Genomic DNA, 8,494 nt, shown 5'->3' with positions numbered 1-8,494 from the left:
TTTTTAGTTTAGTCCGTCTTGTTTTGGGTGTTGTTTTGCTGTTCTGTTCCCACCTGGGTCTTGTTATCCTGTCGTTAGTTTCCCTGGTGTGTCTAGTTGTCTGATTGTGTTCACCTGTTGCCCTCGTGTTTCTCCTTCCCTGCCCGGCTGTTTCTCGTCTCGTGATTACCCCTCCCTGTATTTAGTCTTGTCCCTTCCTGTGTTCCCCCGTCGGTTCATTGTTAGTTTGTCCTCCCTTCACGTCGCGCTTCTTGTTAGTCTCTCCTGTCTCCCTCTTGTTGCTCACGGTCAGTGTTGTGTGTTTGTGCTACCTGTGTTTTTCATGCCATGCTTTTGTGTTTTTTCAGCTTTTAAATAAAGTTCGCTTTTGTTTATAACCTTTACCTTTTTGTAGTCTGCATTTGGGTCCTACCTTTTTCCACGATTCCTAACATAAAGCGCTATTCTAGAAACTCAAAGACACTTTTCACAGTAAAACAACGCACTTACGATATATAAAACACAACATTAATTACAGATTAAAAGCAGAAGAGGTGAGTTTTGATTTGTGATTTGAAAATGCAACTGAGATACTCTGCCTTTTGTTGTTTTGGGAGAAAAGGTCTGCGTCCATTCATTGTCTGGATAGGAAGTTAAATAATCGATTTTACGTCGGTGAGATATTTCAGAAAAAACCGACATCGCCATCTCTCGAGCGACGCCGCTAGCAAGTCTGAAAACAAAGAGAAAGAGGAGTATGACTTATTGATCTGCTCATGTGAGAAGCCTTTCAATCAGAGTGAAGGATGACGAGATCTGTCTGCGATAAACGTGATAGAAACATCCCGTCCATCGCACCACAGCGAGATAACACACACTGTAACTGCTTCACAGCCTGCAGAGTGAACTGGCTGCTTCTGCACAGAAAGACACACACAGAGAGAGTTCACACATCTTCATTTATATTCAGAGGAAGGCGTCGGCTTGATGGGATGCATTGTGTTCCTCTGTGTGAAATATATGAGGTGTAATGTGAGGCTGCAGGCACACTGGAGACGGATTGCATCAAATATGAGCAGTTCAATAACACAGGGAAGAAATGGAGAGACATTACTGCAGAATATCTCGACTGCAGAGGATATTATTTCAAGATTTATTTGCAACTTTGAAGACGTGTTTGTGGCACAAAATAGGACCGAATGTATGTTGCACGAAGTGTTACAGGGATGTTATCAGGACCCAAGCACAGAGCAAGGAGAAGAGATACAAAAGTATATCAAAAAGCGAGTTTTATCTAACAAAAGATGTTCCAACTAAAACGTGGGTTCTTGTGGCAGACTCTCTAAATAACCCATCGGCGCAAAATAAGATTAATGTTTGAAAAGTTCATGTGGAGGAGCAAGCTGCCCGGTGGAGTCGACCCAATTATTAAAAAGTGGCGACAGATAACCCACAAGTACCAACACTTGAAAACGATGCAAGCAGGCACGATCCTCAAACGATAAGTAGCAAACAAAAGTCAAACAAACCAGGAAGACTCGGAGGACACAGGAGGACAGAACAGGGACATTAAGGACACCGAGAACTAAACCTTGGGGAACAAAGACGACAAACTGAAACACAAAGGGAAGCAAGACTGAATACACAAGAATCATCACAAATCAAGACAAAGGAGTGTCAAGGACGCTTGCTGCACATGTCTTCCGAGTCACTTGCTTCAGAAGCGAGGCAAGAATCCTAGCCTCGGAAAACGAAGAATGGTGGAACAGGTGTGCAGGTGTGTGTCCTATGCGAGGCCCCGCCTTAAATGGAGCGCGATTTCGGCCACAGATTTGGGGACATTAGTCCGTGCGCAAAGCATTGTGGGGATTTTAAGACCGCAGAGTCTACGCATGTGCAGCCTCGAAATTTCCCCCCACGAAGGACGCCGGCCTCGGTAGAATTCCAAGGAGCCTGGACATTGGAACAGTCCTTCGACGGCACTCGATGACATAGTATGCTTGAAATAGTGGCTCTGAAGCAGCCTTCCTCGACATTGAGAAACACCCAGACAATCAGACAGGAGGGAAGACACAGAGACAGGAAGCAATGCAGACAGGGGGTGAACACCTTTCAAAGTAAAACAGGAAACCGACAGACTATTCAAAATAAAAGGGGAAAACAAAGACAGATCGTGGGCTGCGGAGCGCGATGTGAAAGAACACTAAATAAATGAAAGTAAAAGGTATAATTCAGACAAACCAATACAAGACTTTCACCCAGAAGAAAGCTGTTTGTGTGAAACTGAATATCGATTATTTTAAGTACCATAATAAACCTGCGTTGTGCAACTCAAACGCTTTTAATCCGGATGACGAAAGGAACATTTTAAGGGATGCCATGTCGTTTAGTTTCCAATTAAAGGTCCTTAAAATAGAGGCTTTTCAGCGGCTCGTGTTGATTCGCTGCTCTGCTTTAACCCCCGCAGCACAGACATTCACAAAGACACATCCGAGGGGTTTTCCAGCTGATGAAGATTTCACTTCACAATCTCAGGGGTGTCCGTGCAATGTGTGGAAATAGCTAGTCAGACATATTGAGGTCTGTGCTTTGGAGGTTACTATCTACTATCAACACATGATTAGAGGCGTGAGCAGGAGAGGCTAATGTTTCAACGTCTCCTGTGCAGGAATAAAAGTGATGAAAGCAGAGTCATCTAGTTATCATCGAGAGCAGGGGGTCGAACTCAAACACACAGGGGGCCAACATTAAAAAAGGGTGCTCGTAGAGGGCCGGACTGGTTCAATGTTTATTGCAGAACTTATTGAAATGAACTTATTGCACATATTAAACCTGGAACTCACAAAGCTTCAATGATTGCCTATAAAAGCAACATTAAATAATCAGCTGCGTTCATTTCTCACGGCTCTATCTGCAGCTTCTCCAGAGTCACTTCTTATGAGTACATTTCCCCACAGGCCGACAGCAGCTTCAATAAAACTATTCCCCTCAGAGAGAAACCAAACATGCCCTGCTGTCGTGAGAGAAAGTGCAGAAGGAAGCATCCATTGAACTCAGTGTGCTGCTCTGGGATGCTAGCTGAGACACTTGGCATCTCATCTCGGGAGCAAGGTCATCAATGTGTGGGCTCTGAGCGGAGGAGACCCTCAGGATGGAGGGAAGGTGTGAGAGCGATATACCGGCGGGCCAGATCTAATAGGAATTAGAAATTATCCTGCGGGCCGAAATTAAATCCACCACGGGCCTGATTTGGCCCCCGGGCCTCGAGTTTGACACCTGCTCTAATACATTAAGTGTTTAAATAACCACCATTGTAAAAACAAGGTAAATAAAGAGTTATGTAAGAGGTTTTTTTTGTACACTGCAAACTCAGATGTTTAAAATAATGAAAAAGATTAGTCGTGTAAACATACATTTCCCATTTAGCTAATGTTGTGAGTTCCTCTGAAGTTTTCTTTAAAGTTAATTTAACAGAATCTTTTATTAACTAGCTCTTAAGTCAACTCCGATTCAAAGACAACATTTAACTAAACGTGTTTCTGTTATTCTTGATGTGTCTGTCATCAGAATATTTAAGCTCTGAAAACATTTGCCTTTTTTATCAACTAAAAAAATAAGGTCAATCCGTTGCCTTTTTCCGAGCTCTGGTGACCTTTAGGGTTTACAGTAAAAGGTTTCATTCCCTTCCTTGTTTAGAGAAGACAGGATGCTTTAAAGGATGCTACTTTGTCTCAGCCAAAGTACAGTTTAAATCAAACGAGGCGTACTTGTTTCTCCTTTGCACTGCTCACACACTGCTCACACACTGCTCACACACTGCTCACACTGCTCACACACTGCTCACACACTGCTCACACACTGCTCACACACTGCTCACACACTGCTCACACACCGCTCACACACTGCTCACACACTGCTCACACACTGCTCACACACTGCTCACACACTGCTCACACACTGCTCACACACTGCTCACACACTGCTCACACACTGCTCACACACACTCCTCACACACGCCTCACACACTGCTCACACACCTGCTCACACACTGCTCACACACTGCTCACACACCGCTCACACACTGCTCACACACCTGCTCACACACTGCTCACACACCGCTCACACACTGCTCACACACTGCTCACACACTGCTCACACACTGCTCACACACCCCTATTCCCACTGGCATGAGAGGTCCACTCAAATCTGTATTCTGGAGAATTGTGCGACGAGCAATCAGTTGCATAATATTAGATATAAAAGGCCCGATGTACGGGTTTGTTTCTCCAGTTGCAGATGAGACTTCACTTCACGATCAACATGTGGAAATAGCAAAGGAACGCTGATCAGACAATCTCAATAATGTAGGTCTGAAACTGCAAAACTACAGAAAAACGTCACGCCAGAAACAACATGGAAACGAGTTGCAGGAATACACACGGTGTCAAACTGCAGGGTAATCTCCGTGCTATCTTAACAACTAAATGAGCAGCGTGTAGAAAGTGCTGACTCAGACAGAACGTCCTGTAACCAGCAGTGTGTGTGTTCCCTCAGCAGTGTGTGTGTGTGAGGGAGGGAACACACACACACACACACACACTGTGCACTAATGAACAGCAGTTCTTATAAAGCACAACTAAGCATGACTCAGCTCTCAGTCTGCAGGACGTCCAGCTGTTCCTCTGAGACTAAGAAAGGCTGGAAGTGGCCGAACAAAGACGGGAACACACACCTCGGAGCACACACACACACACACTCCACTTCCCTCCATAGTGAGGGAAGTACACTCTCAGGAGGAGTCCACTGCTTTCTCCCTTTTCAAAAGATGTAGGCAGTCAGGATGCAGAAGTATTCAGATCTTTAACTTACATTCATGTAAAATACTGTCCTGCATTCAAAACTCACTTTAGTGGAGGTCCAGAATCAGCTTGTACTTAAAGAGCCTGTGACACGGTTTTCCCCCATCATCCAAACCCATCAATTTGAGTACATATTGTCCCCTTGAAAACCGTTACTGAACTGATGTTGGATATTTGTACTTTGATAACCATTAATCCTTCAATGTTGACATTTTCTGGATCTTCTCGCAGATTCTTCAAGTCCCGCCAAATGATGGGTGACGTCATTGCGGGCACAGCGCTCCAGCTGCACCGTCCAGGATCCCAGCATCTGCATGTAAACCTTTATATATATACAGTCAGATGTAAACGCACGACGGCGCACACAGCAGCAAGCTCAGACAGCGAGGACAGGTTCATGTTGAACGTGTCTGAGAGCTCATATGAGGCTGAAGGATCGGTTTATGTTGTATCTGTTAGAAGTTTAGGAATGAGGTGCGTCAATATGGGCGATCATACGGTCATGTAGCCAGTGGTGGAATGGGACTAAAAATCATCCCGGGACTCTCGACCGGCCCACTTCGGTACCGCTAGTAAGCTGTCAACGGGGGGAGTGGGGGATGTAAAATACAAATATAATGTATAATGTCTGTGTCTTTGACATTAGCGCTGCTCGCCACCTGTGCCCTGTACTACGAAGCCAGTTCAACAGACCCTGGATATGTTTGAGTAACAAACAAACTAACAACAACAAACTAACAAACGAGATCTCGCTAAGCCGTCCTACGACGCTGGTTATCAACTCGGTAAATCAAGCCAGGGTTTCTCTCTCCAGCAGAGAGCGCGTTCACGTCTAAGACACGAGTGGATCTGACTTTAATTACATTTGTCTCGAGTGTTTCGTCAACATAATGTGTTAAATAATACTTCTGCATCCAGTCTGTGACACTGAGTGTTGCACGGCCAGATGAGGCTGGAGAAGCTGACTCAGATAAGGAAATATATGATATATTATGATATTATATGATCGATGATCTGATTGATGATGTAATATGAATGATAAGTGCGACACGTCGGCGTCTTCTCTGCATACGGCAGTTTAAACTGTATTTCCTTTATCCTGTAATATGTTTGAGAGATTTAAACTCCGCACACTGAGTGGATCTCTTTTCTATAGACGCCGGAGGCGGGCAGCGTCAGGTAAAAGAAGTTATTTAGCCTTCTCAAACCTGAGCCTCACGCGCCGCCTATGGGGGATGTGCTAGTGACTTATCCGACCGGCACACTTCGGTACCGGCCCATCGGGATTCGTCCCGATGGCCAGTCCGCCGCTGCACCCAGCCCACGTAAACTGTCAACGGGGGGAGCCTCGCTGCGGGGAAACGGTGGACCTAGTGTCCCGATCGGAGTGGGAATAATAATAATAATCCGTGCATTTTATCCATTAATTTCCCAACATTGTGGTAAAAAACCACACGTTTAATCCATGTTGGTGTACTACAACTACAAAAAGCATCGGTTTGTTTTCTCATCAGGAAATGCAGACCGGCTCAAACAAACGATTTGTAATCATCATCCTCACGATCATTTAATGTATCATATGTTCGCCGCATTGACATGAAAGCACTAATAAATGTAGTTTCATCCACTTGAGTTTATAACCACAAAAATAATCGATTTGTTTTTATATCACATCCGACGGGAGGAAATTCAGCAGCTCTCACTCCCGATTTTTAATCCTAATGTAATCATCATCTTCACCACGATCATTTATGTTTATGTCGCCGAATTGACATGAAAGCACTGACAAATATGAATATACTGTAGTCAACTTCATTAAAACGTTATTAACGTGCCTAAACTCAGTAATTCACCATTTCTACGCAATGACACAACACACTTTGTCCGTGTTTGGCTCTCGAAGCGTTCCCGCATTGACGTCACTTCCGGCTTCCCCCAAAACTTCAAAATGAGTGAAGGAATTTCCCCGCGATGTTCGAAATTATTGATATTTAACGAAACGGTATCGCTTTTTCTTTTTTAAACTGACGGTTCGAGATTACTAGTAGCCCAATATTTCATTGCACAACAGTTGTTGGGATGGTGTCACAGGCTCTTTAAAGTATCCAAAGTGAAAGTACTGATTCTGCAGTATAAGGGCCTCCGCGTGTAATATATATCATTATTTATATATCATATTATTAGATTGGTATTGTTGCATCATGCAGCATTTCACTGACGCAGAAAAACAAAGTTATTCATGTTGAGGAATTTCTTTCGTACATTTTTTGTAATATGTTTACTTTTGGGTACCTCAAACAGTTGGTCTAAATGTTAGAGATGGATTATGATAGAATCTATATGATGTTTTTTAATAATGCATAATAGTATAAATACATCATATCCCCTTTATGTGGCAGAGTGGACGTATAACGCCGCAGAACATAACATTAAATACAAGTATTTGCCTCCACGGTTATTTGGTTAAATACAATTCCATTACACCACTGGTGTGTGTGCGTGTGTGTGTGTGTGTGTGTGTGTGTGTGCGTGTGCGTGCGTGCGTGCGTGCGTGCGTGTGTGTGTGTGTGTGTGTGTGCAGGGAAGCCTTCACATCCTGTCTCGTTATGAACTCTTTGTTGAATGTTGACTCTGTGTTACCATGACTCCCTTCTCTTAACACACGTGTTCAGCTGCTTCAAACATTAAGCGAAACACCAGCGACGGTTAGTTTCAGCTCCTTAAAGATAAAAGTCTGAGGAGCAGCTTCCCGTCTGAGGCTCTCAGGGTGTTGGTCTCCACTCAGTTACAGACGTGTACGTCTTTAAAGAGGCCCTGTACTGCTTTTTAATTCTTATTTTATTTATTCTTATTTTATGTAATAATTTTGATTTGTATTTATTGTTAGTATTTTTATTATTATTTTTATTTAATTTGTATTTAATTATTTTACCCCTATGTTTTTTATTTTCAGTCCCCCGGATAAGATGTATTTTTGTATTATTTGTATTTAACTTTTCATAATTATTATTCTTTATTTTATTATGTTTCACCTTTTTAATTAAACGTTGTATTGTATTGTTTTTCACGCTTTGCCGAACTGCATTGTGGTTCCGTCGCGTCGCTTTGCCTCCGTTGCTCGCTTCGAAAGTTGAGAAAAGTTCAACTTTTGAAGCGGCAACGGAAGCGCCAGCCAATCAAATCATATGCCAGTACAAGCTCTAGCCAATCAAACCGCGTGCTTGTGTGTCCGGGGCGGGAGATTCATGTGATTGGTTGTTGGTCGCACGCCAGACACGCCCACCGGCAAGCTTCAATGCGACGCTGCCGTGTGGCGTACCGTAAGGCTTTGGGAACTCAATATATGTTTTTTATATATCTGAGAGCTATAATAAATGCCTACAAATAGTATAATTAACTAAATACTGGTATCATCCTGACAATGAGCAGAACATGTCCCCTTTAACCCTCAGCCATTGATCTCAATTGAGGATATGTATGTTGATGTTCTATCTACGCGTCTGTGTTCCCGCTGTGAAGCTTCAGTCGTGTTTCCACACCTCCCCTCGAACAGCAGAGCGACTGATTGCTGCTTGTTAAATATTTAAAGATGTTTCAGTGAAGTGTTTTCCTGCAGCAGCTCCTGGGATAATTAAAGTTTTTACGCAGCGTCCCGA

This window comes from Pseudochaenichthys georgianus, unplaced genomic scaffold (assembly GCF_902827115.2).
Source record: "Pseudochaenichthys georgianus unplaced genomic scaffold, fPseGeo1.2 scaffold_502_arrow_ctg1, whole genome shotgun sequence".
In the NCBI taxonomy this organism is placed as follows: domain Eukaryota; kingdom Metazoa; phylum Chordata; class Actinopteri; order Perciformes; family Channichthyidae; genus Pseudochaenichthys; species Pseudochaenichthys georgianus.
This window is presented reverse-complemented; position numbering follows the sequence as displayed.